This window comes from Genypterus blacodes, unplaced genomic scaffold (assembly GCF_046128005.1).
Source record: "Genypterus blacodes isolate CSIRO-AG114 ecotype Tasmania unplaced genomic scaffold, CSIRO-AGI_Gbla_v1 ptg000005l_1, whole genome shotgun sequence".
Taxonomy (NCBI): Eukaryota; Metazoa; Chordata; class Actinopteri; order Ophidiiformes; family Ophidiidae; genus Genypterus; species Genypterus blacodes.
In genome coordinates this window covers 1,061,187-1,077,334 of record NW_027466819.1, presented here as the reverse complement: position 1 = coordinate 1,077,334, position 16,148 = coordinate 1,061,187, and the positions used below count along the sequence as shown (strand labels likewise).

General features: G+C 42.6%; 1 protein-coding gene across 5 annotated transcripts in view; it reads left to right on the top strand.

Moving 5' to 3' along the window:
- The window catches only part of LOC142997443 (receptor-type tyrosine-protein phosphatase F), a 140,298-nt gene that overhangs the window by 25,784 nt on the left and 98,366 nt on the right, over nucleotides 1-16,148 (top strand). Inside the window, exons 1-2 of one of the 5 annotated variants that reach the window (XM_076148273.1) lie at nucleotides 9,500-9,660; nucleotides 9,754-9,845. The exons of 1 other annotated variant lie outside the window; for it this stretch is intronic. The gene's annotated coding sequence lies outside the window, so the exon portion shown is untranslated. Of the gene's footprint in view, nucleotides 1-9,499; nucleotides 9,846-16,148 lie in introns of those variants that run through there. 3 more of the 5 variants (XM_076148274.1, XM_076148279.1, XM_076148277.1) reach the window with 3 other exon arrangements.

The window sequence follows — 16,148 nt, the reverse complement described above, 5'->3', positions numbered from 1 at the left end:
TGGGATGTTTAAAGTCACTAAGCTCTTGGAGATAAAAACATACTTTACTTAGGAGTCAGAAAAAGCCATTAATCTAGGCTATTAGGACCCCAGACTCAATCTGCTGAACAATCAATAATAAACTATCATATGGGAGGACATGAGGGCATGAGGCAGTTTAACATCAGTCAGATTTATGATTTGATGAGCCGAACATGATCCTGTCTAAGCTCATTCCCTGACTTGTTTTACTTTGTTACCGTTTAGCTGCATTTTAATTGCAAATTAATTGGGGGCATTTGACACGAGCACTAATCTGCATATTGCGTCACTTTCGGGACACAGGGTTAGTTTATTTCAGCTATGAAACATATTTTGCTGCCATGGTGGCTTTTCCTGCCCATGATTATTTGCCATCTGGTGAGACAATTTGAAAGCCTGCACTTATGAAAATGAGGCGTAGGGTTACTAGAAAAGTTATTTATTTCCCAGAGATGTCTTTTTATCATCTCGGTAATGTGTGTGTGGGACGGAGACACGGACATGAACACCTGTACATTGTAATTAAAACTAATCAGATTACCTTGCTATAAATCCTCTGTTAGGTGGGGGAGTTGGAGCCTGAAGGCCTGCGAACACAGAGTTTCAAGGTTTCAGTTGGAAAATACAGTTTCAATTTGTTTGCATAGAATTGTTCTCGGTACTGGTGAGATTGTTTTTTCATTTTTTTTTTTTGAACAACAGAAAACCAAACCATTTAAGAAGATGTAGACTTTCAGTGACATGATACAAACTAATCAACACATGGAGGTGAGCTCAACTGACTATGACACGGCCATGTCAAAAACATGATTTATTGCTTTAATCAAAGATTTTAAAGTGCATGCAAACATACTGATTAATGAGGAGGACAGATTTGTCCACTGCACTGCTGTTCTTAATATTATCAGACATGTAAGTGGAGAGGCAAAACTCATTACAGAGATCAGAGATGATCTGAACATTTCCAAGTGGGAAGCCTCTTCATGGGGGACACCAGGCGAAACACACTAGGAGATGCTGGAGGAAATTACATCACGGTTCACTTCCCATTTCAGTTTGGGGCTGTCCTTCGGGATCAGCCGCGTGGCCCAGAGCGGAGAGCTAAACGGGGAGGAGGGTCATCGTACCTTCTTTCAGAATGGAGCTTTAAACCCTCGCAGCATCTCTGAACCGTGAATGCGAGAGGAAATCATAGATGTGTCCATCATCATGTAGTTGGATGTTATGGCATGCATGAGATCGACAAATCCTCACTGAATGGCCTAACCTCGGTTTATAATGTTTAATTAATGTGGGCACAAGGGATGGATGCTTTGCTGTAACTCATTGTGGTCTTGTTTATTCTATGCTTCAGCTGGGTTAGGCAGCAGGCAGCCCTGAATGGAATGCAGCAGCAGTCAGAATACAGATGCCTTTGCTGCTCACATTATATGCACTCGGTGATCCAGAACAAATCTATTTGAATTGGGAGCATTAAAAGACTTTGTTTCTTATCTTGGGCTAATGATCATCAATAGAGGTAATAAAATGTTTTTATTCGGGGGGGGGGGTAGTTTGATTACACGTCGGCCCTCTGGGGGTCAGCATAACATTTTAGATCCTCATCCTTGATGGATCCGGTTTGTCTTTGTTCACCGATCTCTGTTTGCTGCATCTGTTTTTTTTCCTAACATTATTTCTCGTTAGATGTGGATGGTCCATGCCTGTGTGACATCAAAGCAATGGAAAACTGAGAGGGATTCAATTATTTTTGAGAGATTTTGCAGCCCGCAAAGGTGCTTGGAAGGATTTCTTTTCAATTTTTCTTAGTCTTTCTTCTTGCTTGGCATTTTCCCCCGTGTGACCCGTTCCCTTCGGAGAGGAACCATAGGCCACTCCTCCAGGTCATGGTAAGTAAGAATAAGCAAAAATAAGTGATTTGAAGGGTCTGCAGGTCGGCGTGTAAAGCTATTTTCTTCAGTGTCGATTTTCTAGGGGTGTAATCAAAGGCGTCTGAGATTCAGTGTTTTCTTTGTCCCTCGGAGAGCTGTGCAGTTTTAGCCAAACATCCCCATTAAGAGGTAAAAATGGCACAGAGGGCTTTTTGAAATATTCTGCTATCCCTGTGGAATACTTAAAAGCTTTCCTTTGTCATTATTACCTTGCTGCTTTAGCCAAAAGAGTTCTCCATTAGAACAGCAGACACCAATGCCCCCAACCCAGATTAGACGTGTTTTTGGCCCACAGATAAGTAACAGTAGATGTTGCTCTTCAATGGCTAAATTAGGTTGAATGGGGGGGGGATGGAAATTACTTGCTTTCTTCACCATTAGCGCTCAAATTAATCCACTCATTTCTTCTCTATAAATTTATGAGGCACTTGTTCTATAATAAGAAGCTTTATGTTGAATATTTTATTCCCTTAATTATTTTGGACTGGGTTAGTCAATGGGTTGAAGTCCATTTGTTACTCCCTGCTGAATAGTTAATGAAGAGAAAGGCAGAGGGTTCCTGTCAGGGTTTTTAAGGACTTGGTTACTGTATAAGCTTTCTTTAGTTATATATTCATGTAGTTCGCTTTACTCTGCTACAAAGGGGTTCTTTCTTAAGCTTGGAGGAGAAAAACTGAACTGAACAAGTCGGTGTTTTTGTTTTAGATATCAGCCAGGTGTAACCTTTTAGTTTTGCGGGAAAAGATTTAGTTGACGGTGCTTCCTGTTTTACTAACGGCTATTCTCAGCTCGTCTTACCCTTGTTGTTAAAGAGACTGACCCTGCTTGAGTGGCATGAGTGATAGATTAGTGGACTTTTCCTCTGTTGAAATGTGTGTGTACGTGCTTGAATGCCAGCATGTTTGCATGTGTGTGTGTGTGGAAGAATCAGAGTGTAGCGTATTAATGTTTGTCCTACATATTTAAACAAATATAGCTCAGCTGATGCTGTAAATACTTTTGTTTTTGGCAAAGCTCCTCTGTTTATTCAGACACGTTAGCTGCCATTGTATCAGGGAAGCAAATGCTGTGACACGTTAGTATTGATCTCTCTTGTGTGTTTGCACCTGCTTCAGCACGTTCATTGCCATTCATTCACGGTCGTGTCTCATTCTTACGGTGTAAATGCCTCCTGGAAGGCAGGAAACTATTTTTCTCTCCCTTCGACTCAAGACGTGTGACATAGCTTTCCCTCCAAGCCTTGGGAGATGTTCTAATGAGAGCTTTTAACAATGAAGCTGAAGTTTTGTCCTTTGAATGCATTCCTTTGTGTCTGAGTTGTGTATCCTGCAACCCGATGGGAAATGACTGCAGGACAACACTGGCTGGCTCTGTGGAACACAATAGCCTCTTTCACATAGATATTGCAGAATATGGTCAGGAAAAGTGTTTAAGTTACTGCCATGGCACTGTGAGATGTTGGTTTATACACACTGCCAGATCTTTTCCGGATGTTGTCTTTGCATTCACACACATTCTGGCAATACAGAGCAGTTGTGTAAGGACAACGTGACGAACGCGCTCCAGCAATGTTGCCAGGATCTCATTCGCAGAATCAAATTGGCTCAGCGTTGTATTCAAGCAAAAACGCCAGCCGCCAATTTGTATGCAAAATTAATGAAACGAAGCTCCGTGTGAATGAGGCTAAATGATAGTTGTTGTATTTAGGAGTGTATTTGACACCGTCAGTGTAGCCACACACCAGTCAGAGTACTAATCTTTGTGAGTGCTGTCCCCTTATCCTGTGTGTTAGGCTGAAGTGTATTGAGGGAAAGCATCTGGACAGCTGTCTTGTCAGAGACAAAGCATTGCCTCCTCAGGTCGGGAGATGCGTCTCTGTGGAGCTTTTATTTGGAGCCTTTCACTGAAAATTTTCCCGATTTATCAAAGTCGCCCCAGTACACAGCATGCTTATGCCTGCCGAGGTACTGGAGAAGCCAGCGCTCCCTTTATGGATGGTATCATTGCCCTGTTGCGGTGGTGTTGTCAGTGTTTGTATTTACTTTGATGGTAGACGCTAGGTTAGCTCTCCCTTGCTTTTTCTTCTTCCATATTGGTGCTTTGCCTTTCATTCCTGTGCCTGTTTTACAGTTTTAATGCATTTTTCGTAGCACTCCAGATTACCGGCCAAATGTAGAAGCTGTGAATGCTTTATTAGTGCAGCTAGCGCGATTTGTAGACGCTGGGCTTTCCTGCCAGTTCCTCATGATCAAAGAGAAATGGCTCCCGTCTCAAAGCTTTTTAATAAACATTTATAAAAGAGGCAGTTACACACAAATGTCTCCTGTGACAATTGTCTCCCAAAACAGAATGCACTGCTACCTTTGCAGATCCGTTGAGAGTAGCTTGTGAAATGTAACACCGCTAAACAGCTGGGAGAAGCACCACTATGTATTGTATTTTTTCACACTCTTCTTTTTCTTCCTCTTCTCTTACTACTCCACCACGGCTGTTGCCATCGCTCCCTCCACCTACACATAAGGCGAGTACGCTCATCGTCTCCTCGGTGTTGTATCCTATCAGCAAACAAGAGCGAAGACGATGAATGGGATCTTTGTTGTGTGTCATTGCTGAGGTGGCTATCTGTCCCAAGAACACACACACCCGACAGTGATCTCAGTGGAATGATCATTGATCAAGAAGACGAATCGAGGTCTGAGAAATTAGACCAGAGGGAGACATATTGAGGTGAGAGAAGAAGTGAACTGAGCCATGCGGGCTTGAGAGTAGAGAGTGGATGACACTGAAGGTCACCCACTTGGATAAATGGAGGCAACATCCATATCATTGATTGCCAGCTTACCCTTTGAAGTTGCTCAGAGTTGCTTTGAATCTTTTGCACGCTGTTCTGGGTGCTGCTGTATGTCTTGCCCAGCAAGGGTCCCTTTAGTGCTGGAGGAGAGACTGCCCCTAGAGGGACTTTGCTCCACTACAACTAGATCTGCACACACAATGTAAAACTCTATGGATAATGATGTCACTGGCGTTCCTCTGAAATATCACCGTCTTCAAATTGCTTTCAAATTATGCATTGCATGTTTCACCTCAAAGCCACTTTTCTGAGTCTAGTCCTTTTATGCTTTCATTTGCACCTCTCTCCCCTCGCTGTGCGCCGTATGCAAGGAAGTGGTCCTCTGGAGAGGTTCAGGGAGTGAGGGGCCAGAGGGTAGAGAGTGGGCACGGTGCTGTAAAGTGCTCAATGTCGCTTCATTTCCCCATTTTAATTGGGCTATCTAAATGCATCCCTGGTTTGTCAATACCCGTCGGGGTCCCAGATAAAAATGATTTGTCTGATGCATTCGGCAGCATGCGCCGCTCTTCTCCTGAGAGAGCGTGTCCCACCACTTGCACACAGCAGAGTGTAATGGAGAGCGCTCGTTCTGTTTAGATTCTCAACGAGAAGCAGGAATATAGAAGGCTTCTTCTATTCCCCCTTTTTCTAGTCTTTTTTTTTTACATTTTTCATGTTTTGTCTGAATAACTGGAACTAAACAGCAAACACTTACATGCACGTCCTCCCACCTACATGAATAAGCACACAGTGGCACACAGGGACACATGCACAAATTCACATATACACACAGATGCATATCTATAGAGGCATGTACAGTATAAACACAAACGCACGCCGAAGGTCAACGCAAGTAATTCAAACTTATCTGTGTTTCTATGTGCTCCGTTTCCCACTGTCCTTGTCTTTTTCTCACCTTCTGTTGCCGTGTGCCATTGCCCTCCCACTCACAACTGCTGTTTGTGTTATCCGAAACAGCCTTGAGAAAAATCCAGGGCCAAAAGTGTGCTCATTCTATTTAGGCTGTTCAGCACAAGTAGGGCGTTTGACAGAGTCATTCATTGTTGTGTGTCTTTGAGACTTCTTTGCCATTTTGTGCTTAACTAACCACTCAATACGGATGATTATTTGTTTGCACTACCATTAAGGAAAAAAAGTGATCATTACACATACAGGGATAGAATTAATAGGCCCCAGCCGTGCTCTGCATGTACATGATGCATTGTGTAATCGGAGTATGAGGAGAGTTCACTAGGGAAATGCATTTAGAGACGGTTTACTCCGGCTACAGCATTTACATGCCTGAATAAATCAATTCACAAGCACCTGACCTAGGTCTCTTACTCGGAGTAAGCAGACTTTGATTAATGCAGATTCCAATAACATTATGATGTACACAGTATATGACGTTTGAAATTATTGATGAATTGCCTCCATTTGAGTGTTAACATGCATGTAAACATACTGGATGTCACATGCAAGTTCAAGTGTCATGGCTCTACCACATTCTTATGGATCCCACTGCAATACATAGAGGTTTGAATATAACATTAGGGACCTATGTCAATAAATGCAGAGGGATCAATAGTATGCATTCATGAGAGAGAGAGAGCGAGAGAGAGAGAGAGACATAGAGTACACAACCTATAATTAATTAATGACCTCTACTTATTATTGTAATAAATGAGTATAAAATAACTTCAATTTCATATTTTGACAACCAAGCCAATTCCAATTATTCTGCTCACTTCTTTGCCCCCACACACATTTATATTCATTTTATGCCATTCTGTGTATTTGATGTAGGAGGGACATTGGCTGACGACCAACATACAATGACAATAATCAAGAGGCCTCAGTAAATTGTGAGTTGGGCTGGCAAATCGTAGCCAACAGGTGGCGGCCAGCTGTGCTTATGGCCATGATGACACAGGGCTGGAGCCTATCAGCAGCAGCACACCGACTTTCACAGCTCACTGTTTATGACACGGGTCAGCATTTTTCTGTGGCCAGCAGCCAGAGCTGTGTTTATCAGTGAGCCTTCTATATGGCAAGATAAAGCACATCTATTTGAACGCCACTTTAAGATACGTCTCAGCTGGTTCTTATTTATTTTTGGGGGGGAATACGTTGAATTTAGTTGTTTTTCTGGCAACCTTAGAGTGAAATGAGTGAAAATTGGAAATGTCCAAAATACTGCACATACCTGTTATATTTTGTGATGGTATACCGTATATATACACTTCAGTCAGTCAGGATTTTTCCGACCCAGATCAAGAAATGTGGTTCCTTATCTCAAAGTTGAGTTTGTTAAAATGTTTTTGGCAGACTTGGTCGGCTGGTGCAGACAGTTATATTGATAACGCCGAGGGCCAGTGTGATTCATCCCATCCACCAGTCCATCAGACAGTGACTGTGGCTTGTAGAGAGGAGCCGAGCTGTCTGGCTTGATCCAGGTGTTCTTCTCCACCCATTTATAACCCCGGAGTCGCACAACACATTGTGCCAATGCATTCTGGCATGCACAGAAAACACACTAATCTCTGAAAATCCAGCTTTCTCATTGAGCAGCATATATTAACAGGGTATTGTTAGGAGGCTGTCTTAAGTCAGGGAGAGGTCAGCTCCTTCAGATTGAAGTGCTTGTCAACCTTTTCAGTCTAATGAAGTGACGGGGGGATGGGTGGTTGTGACAATGTTATAAATTCTCAGACTTGGTAGGGGGCGGTTCGGTCTTTATTCAGACTCTTGGGGGGGTGGGGCAAAAGATAAATACCAAAACTGCCTGAGCTTCAAAACGTCAGCGAGTAGCTATTTTAATCGTGCATCATGGATTATTGCTCGTTTCCAACTGTGTTTTTAGCTCTACCTCGCACTGAAAATGAGACATTACCCTGAAGATGAAACGCCTGACGCTGTACATGCTGACACACAGCAACGCATGAATGTAGCTGACAACTAATTTCCATCCCACTTTGTTGTTGAGGAAAACAGCCGGTAATCTTTACCTCGGCTTTGAACTACTGTCTGATTTGTTCACTGATTTATTCCCGGATGACATTTCAGTCGGCACAGACTTGCTTACCCACACCCACAAACAGTCATTAGTAGGTCATGTGATGCCTGTTATCATTATTCTCCCAAATGCTCCTTCAAATTTTTTAGTTTTTTGTTCTGGATCTGAACTGTTCAGATAGTTCTTGTGCATATTTCAGGGATTCATTGTTAGGCTAATTTTTCGCCATGGAACAAGATTATGAGCCTCTTCTTAAATGAATAAGGACTACAGCTGCAACATATTTTTATTTTCTGGCACATAGTATAAATGAGCTTTTCTGTCAGATGACCCACATTTGTTGTAAACTAGCAGCAAAAGACAAGACAAAACACTTTTTTTCTTCTACTGTCTGTTAGATGCACAAATCTGCAGCCCCCAGTGAAACCAGGCTGTCTCTCATCGTTATCAACAAACATAAATTCAGAACACACCATTTTCCTTCAGCTGAATTTAAGCCTTGAAGACACTCAGCATCGCTCCTCTCAGAAGGATCCTCTATAAGTGTTATGTTCAACCTCATTCTGGGTAGCTCTTCCTTTCTTAGTCTTGGTAAGGTAGGTCAGACATTATACTCTATATAATATGCATCTTATACATTATTTATAACTGCCACCATTATAAATGTTATGTAGTTGCTGTATTTTAGGATTAATGCCACATGATTTTATGAATGGCCTTGGTCTAGGCCACGCTTTGCAGTGTCAGCAATGTCTGGATATGAACACATCAATATGTGGAAGGCGAAGCATTGCTGTATTATTCAACTTACAGTCCACATAGTATTATTGGGATAAATGAACAAAATGCTCCCCGAGGTCCCGAGGCGCTGTGATCTATGAGGGCGCCATCGTCTCGGATGGCGAATCTCAGCAAGCGAGGGAATATTTGGTGAAGGGAATGTTCGTGCTGACATCCTCTCTCGGTGCAATCCCTTGTCCTTGTAGGACAGAGGGGGGAAAACAGCACCAGAGGCTGACTTGGCTGTTCCTCTGAGCTCTGTCATAAATCCGACTGAACATTTCTGAACATCTGTTGTGGATGATTAGCTTCATGGCCAGCAGAGTTTGACCGGAGGGAGCGAGAATCAGTGTGTTCGCGATTTGTGTGTGCATTCGTGCTGTGCTGAGGGAAGAACGAGGATTTTTGTTTTGTTGTAATTTGTTTTTAGAAGAGGGCTTAAATTATTTTTTAGGATTTGCATTATCCTTGGAACATTTTATTGGCTGTTTGTTAGATTTGACACAGTTCCTTTGGGAATGGTTGTTTGTTTCAAAGTCACTCCTACTTAACCTCTTTCATGTTTGTGGGCATAACAATAACAAAGATCTTAGTTCCATTTTGAATCAGTCTTGCCTCAAACATGGTTTGTTATGAAGCCTGTGGATGAAACTCTCATATTTCCAAGCTTTTGGTCCACTTGGTTTTTTATTCCCTCCCCGCAAACTATTCAACAGATAAGACATAATTGACTCTGGTTGCTGTAAGACAACATCACATCACATCACGTGTTCTCATACCTCAAATACTTCTTTTGCACGCAGGTGAACTTCAGTAACGTCTCTCATTGGTCAAAGATCAGGAAGGTAATGCTCTGAAGCCTCCCAGCTCCCTGCAATGAAATTTGACACCAGTGACATCACACAGTGGGTTTGGCTTCTCCCAGGCAGTCCCGAGCACCAGCTCAGTGTGTGAACAGGCTCTGACTCTAAAGGATCTCTCCGTAAGCCTCACTGAGATAGAGCCACAGCTGGAAACATATTACCGGAGAGCCAAAAGACAGTTCCTCTGGTTAAACGAAATATCATCAATGGAATAACTGAGTAAGAACCGGAATCTACTTCTTCATTTACTCTTTTTCTTGAGACGTCTCTCAGGGATAATCACTGGGATACTTGCTGGATTGTCTTCTCTAGGATTTGGATACTCTCTTTGGAATAAGTGCCTAACTCTTAAAAAAGGAATAAAAAGGACTTATTTTGTTAGCGGACCTAATTGACATACATGGGTAAGTGTGAATTCTGCCCTACGACTGCCCCACACTGATGAGAACAAAGTGAATCTCCTAAGGCACAGGTGCATTTTGTGAGATTTACTGAGCTGTCCCGGACTCTGAAAGTGGCTGTGTCTTTTTCTTGATAGCATACAGCTTTTACACCATGACTCTTATCATAAAAGTAACAAGATAAGTTGATATGTTACCCTTGAATGGTCAGGTATTTTTCTTACTACTCTTTTGTCCCTTTTCCTTTTGTCCTTGCTCACTCTTGCCTGTTAAGCCAAAACAATAGTTTAACCTCGTCCTGGCTTAGCTCTATTGGCTGGCTCTCTGGCAAATTGCCCTGTCTGGTGCGAGCCCTCCCCTACGTATTCAGAGGACTTTGAATAGAAGGGCCATAGAATGTCCCCTAGCTACTGCTGCTAAGGTGAGGCACCCTGCCGTTCTCCCGCATTAGGCCTACACTGAGGCCAAACAACCTGTTTTTCCAGTTGTCTTTATCTCCCTGGGCAATCTGCAGGCTAAAGCTGCAGATACAGGAATTCCAACTAGGAACGGACGGGAAAAGTCTTTGAAATCCCAGATCATTTTGTTTACTCAGAAATTGTTGGCCTCGGGTTGAAGAAAGTAAATAAATAATGTAAATGTTGCTTAATCTGTGGTTATCATAGGGGAGGGGAGAGGCAACATTAACACTCGTGAAAAGTTTTACATCTCAATTTCAACAAGGGATCACCAGCCATAACTTGTCATAGTTGTAACCGCAGCCTATTTTGTCTAATACACCTCTTTAAAAGACACAAAAAATACAGTAGGTGTTGCACAACAGGTTTGTTGAAGAAAGAGCTAAGTCGATATAGGAAAAATATCATTTTTCAACTTGTTCTTTTCCATCAAACCTTGAGCTTTCAAAGCTTGTGCTGTCGACAACATGTCTGTCTCGCTTTGTTTGGTGTTTGAAAAGGCGGAATTTCCCCACGGGTGCATCTCACTGTCCTAGGAACATATTTTTCTCTCTTTGTTGGACCAAATCAAACTTGAGTTTTTCCCCGTTTTCTTTTTGAGTTAATGATTAACAGGTCTGGTAGTCATGGCTCAGAGAACTAACCCTGACCCGATAGACAAAAGACCCAGAGGAGGAACGGTTTAAAGACACCACTGCTGTTGATATCAACAAACCGTTCTAACCACAGGCAATTGTCCAAGCTTCTTCATCCACTATGACAGTTCTGCCTCAAATACATGAAGTAGTGTTGTCAGGGATGTGACCTGAGGATAGAACGTTTGTCATTTGCATAGTTTTTTATTATATTATTGGAGCGTTTATCTGAAGTGCCCTCTGCTTATCCTAAATCTTCCCTTTGAAATACATTACTTTGTGCCAAACAAGTCAATCTCTCAATCTAGCTCCCCATTGGATTCCTCATAAGTAATTATAGGTTAAGCGTATGGATTTTTCCATTGAACTTGATTTCTCATAATCACTGCATTGGGTGTTAACGCATGATGGATTTGCTTAATTACTCCGTTCCCAGTTGGGACATGAAAGAGCTTGCTTACAATCACAGATCAATGTTTGTGAAGCCAAATGTTTTAGTGGTACTATATGTTTGCATAGGAAGCATATATGGACAGGAACACAACTTTTATCTGCCATGAAAGTTCAAAGTTGTGTAGTGGTAGTAGTAGCCACAGTCTGTAGTTTATGAACAGGTGGCAGACTTAATAATGCAGAATGCAGTTTTGCATTCCTTCTGACTCTGTGTGTAGGTGTCTGATAGAGATAAGGTCGGGAGACATTCTTTGATGGCTCTGCAGTTGGAGTTTAGTGAGACAGATAAGTCCTGCGCATTGTGCGACGTCAGTCAGTGGCGACTGTCAGTGTGATGTGTTAGCCGTGCTGATTCTCACTTACTGGTCAGCGTGGTGACACTTTGTCTTGTGGACAGTCTCATCCATTCTGTCGGGCTGCTGGGGACAAGGTGCTGAAAAGGAGTCTCTTAACCTCCAAACCTCTCCTTTGACACGAATTCTCAGGGCAAACCCCAAGCAAGGGTCACCTTTGATTGAATACTCTCTATGTCTCTGCTTTGGAACACCTACAAAGCACGTTTAAATTCCATGGTGTGATCATACTCAACATTTTATATCATGGAGGATGTTATTTTGTTGCTCGATTAGTGTTTACTTGAGTGTGTCCACCTTTAGCTCATCTTTAAAATGAATTATAAACAAGTACATCTCGGTAAATCTTCCGACCTATTCTTTTCCGTATGCTATATTCTGCTCTGTATTCAAATAAAATAGCTGTCAGCCTCAGAACAGCTATTCACATTTTATGCCCAGTTATAGCCTGCAATCAAATGTCTGTTCTGCGTTCATAGCCTTCTTTCTTACATTTAAACCTCAGCTCTGAGCAGCAGAGCCATGGGTTACCCAATGGGAGCACAAATCCGCTTTGTCAGTGAGGACATTTCCCTCCCTGCACAAAACTCATTTCAATTCCATATCATCCCATTACGCCTCTGCATTGATTGAAACAGCCCCCATTTTCAGGGCCAGATGCATTTTTGTACACTGTACGTACTGGTAGTGGAGTATGAGGCTTATACTTGTGGATGAGAAATGTGCAGCGATGCAGGTCATGCATATTCTGTTGCCTTGACACATATAGTTGGCAGGGGAAAATGTATGTTCAGTCACTGCAATAAGCTCACTGCTCACCTGCTAAATGACTAAAGCTGTTTCCTTAAAATAGGAGAAATCTAGAGTCGACTGCAGCTACATCATATTGCTTATTTCTCCCTGAATCGTTGTGACATGAAAGTAATATTTGTATTAAGCTTTTCTAGCACGGTAACATGGCAGATTTATCCCTGAACACTATCATGACTCTTCTTTGGTCAAATATCAAATTTCTTCAAATGTTAAGACAAGACATTATATGTGATTATTGTATCAGTCCTGCTGTCGCTTTAAAAAAGAAATGTGATTGCAGCTGATCTTAGGCCACCTGAATAACGATAGGTGTCTCCCTATCATCTATATGTCATAATAATAAGGGGTTCTAAAAATGGAGAGCTTGCTGGGCGCAGATTTATAGAAAGCCTTGCATCAGCATCTCAGATTGTGGTGCATGTTGTGTGTTGTACAGGGGGATGATTTAGACATCAGTGTAGCATTTGGCTTTTCTTCATCGTGTAGTTTGTCCTCCGACACCGGCAATGACTCTTCTTCTTTTAGAATTCTGAGCTCCATGGCTTGTTTTGGCGAAGATGGATGGATTTTCATTTGGTTTCATTTAAGTGTCTGCCTTATTTATGGTCTGGCTGCGTAGAGCCTGTTGGCCCCACTGTGCCCCTGTAAGGATGTTGGGAGCTGTGCCGCAGATGAAACATTCCTGTGTCCAGGAGGTATTCTCTGAGGAGAGCACTGCTTGTTCAAGGAAAGGGCAATGGGGTGACAATGCAAGAACCATGGGCAAAGCCGCTGAAATCTAATTCCAGCAGTCCTGCATAGCTATAGGACTGCCATCGCTTGCCCTGGTAGTGTCACTTGTATTGAGCTATATAATGACACTACCGGAGAGGAAGTACATACTGCGGTCTACTCCGAAAAAATGCAATACATCATGCCCATGTCCATTGGTGTGTGTTATCACTGTTGGAGGAGAAATGGCTTAGCAAACCCAGCTACACTTAAATGTTTTAAGTATTCACAGTTTGAATTTCGGGGGTTCCAGAGCTCCAATCCCAAACCTTTATCTGGATCGCCCCTCTCAGCCCCAGAGATTACCACTTCCGAACCGTGGAGCAGGGATGCTGTCTGCCTCGTAATTTGATGGCTAATCCCCTGCCTGTTCCCTACAAATCTCTTTCCTTGATAAAGGGGTTGAGTCTACATTAGTAAACATGGGAGACTTGGCCTCCTTGGCTGATATTCAAGACAAGAAAACTTGTCGGGGGACGGGGGAATAGAGGGATAACCAGTTACTGCTTCACATTTCATTAGAAAACCCTTTTGACACATCATGCAAGCAAGATGCCCACTTACAGTAAACCAAGACCAAGCCTTTAAACTAACTGGCAAGGCAATCACATTTAATGTATATGGGAAATTATGTATAGTACATTCTTGCACACATTCTTACTTAACATCTTATGAGTGCAGCACTTCTAATGGTGTGGATATTTGCTGCAGATGTCTCGTGTGTGTTTCAAAGATTCAAAGCCTTTCCAGAAGATTTCCATATATTCTATTGTTAATGCACATTCATTAGCTTTTTGACCCCAATATGTTATCCTAATAACCGCACTGCTGCCATGGCTAGACGTGATGCCTCACTTAAAAGGAATTCACTTCCCCAGATCTTCACAGGCTTACACTGGGATATAAAGGCCATAAAACCAAGCCTTGCTATACTGAAGTTGGTAGCCCCCATAAGATTCCCAGCACCCTACACGAGTTGTGTTAGCTGGATGATTGTTCAGCTCCAGTAGCCCCCCGGCCCAGGATGCCTTGAGCCCCAACATGTTCAACCAATTTTAACCAGACCCGTCAAGATGGCATTTACTCCGTGTATGGGATTACTTCAGCTTGATGACTGCAACATTGGCTGTGATGGGTTTTCATTTGTTGACCTGACAGAGGCACTCGAGGAGCTCGGTGGATCCGGTGGCGTGAGTGACAGGTGCTGTCCCTGCTTGTCTTTCTGCAAGTGTGACGGTCTGGTGTTCGGTCTAATCGTTGTCAGGGGCTGAGATGATATGTCAGGGGGAATTTGGGGAGATCTCCTGTTTCAGCACCTAACAGACGAGCCAAACATCATGAAGAAACAAATGGACTGAAGTGAGTTTTCCAAGGTTTCTGTGCTGCGTCATACCGGCTTTTAATTGGCTATCCAACTGTTTGGTTGAAACCCTTGAAATGGCCTTGTTTTGTATTTTTTAACGATTTCTGCAATTATCTCCCATAGATAAAGTATATTATATGCACTAATTTATTCACAGGAAATTACATCCCTGGCATTTCTACGAATAATTTTGTTCTACCTAGACAGAACACTTAATCTTAATAACAGTCTGCCCATTTGGAAACATTTTCACTTGTATCACAGCATGGAATAATAGTCCAAATTGTTTTCATGAACTACATTTTCAATTAAGTATTTGATTAGTCAGTAAAATCCTTTACTTGCAGTCATGCCAGGGTTGATCTAGTTATCTCTCTCTCTCTCTCTCTCTCTCTCTCTCTCTCTCTCTCTCTCTCTCTCTCTCCCCCTGTGTGTGTGTGTGTTGGGTTGTGTCTTGTTAGCCGAGCTACAGAACAGTGACTCTACACCAGTGGTAATTGATAGTCTGGAGGCTGTCTCAGCTGCAGGTAAATCCTATCTGAAGCTGCTCTGTGAGGGAGCGGGTGGGGTAGCGTAGAGTATAAATAAGTCTTCCGAGGAGTAAAGAATTCAGAATGACTAGAGGGGTGGCGGGGGAATGTCAGAGAGGGCCAGATAAAATAACTGCAACCAAGGGTGATGGTTTGAGAAATGTTTAATATGCATGTAAAATATGCAATATTTATAAACTCAGACAAATGAGAATTCTTTATATAGCACAGGCTTATGAGTACATCAAGCCTGCATTACTCTCCAGAACAGTACATTATCCCCTTCGCCTTTGTTCTCTATCCCACAATTGCTAAGTGCAGCATCATAGGTTGCGTCTTTTAAAACGCTTCCATGAGATTGACAGGGTGAAACTCAGTCCTCGGCTTCAACAGAATGAAATGCGAAAGGGTACAGAGAGTGAAAGAGAGAGAGATTGGTCCCAGTGAAAGATTCATAGGTAGTAATGAGGATGTTGGCAGGGTGCAGGTCGTCGTGTTGTGACTCTGACCTGTCAGTATAATGGACGTTGCTAGTCGGCTGGCAATCGATTGTTCTGCTCACGGCCCTGTCCGCCTGTTGTTCGTCACTCTTCCTGTCTGTCAGCCTGCCACCCAGAGATGGATGATGAAGCAGAATCTTGGACTCGGACATCTGATACAGTGTCCAGAAATTTTCTCATTACGTGAAAGGTAGCCTGAGGTGAAGTGTTATGGCAGGCAGGTCTGGTTCAAACTTTCAGGACAAGGTAACTAGGTAACAGAACACCTCAAGGCCAGTGTGAGATGTTAAACACAAGCAGCCAGCTCCTGTAATTTCTGACACTGGTAGCCACTTTTTATCGCTGTGATTGCTCATTACACAGTGAAGTTGACTTGTGGATTTTTTAATCATGAACTCTTTTACCAGGGGACATTTTATATTGGATTTAT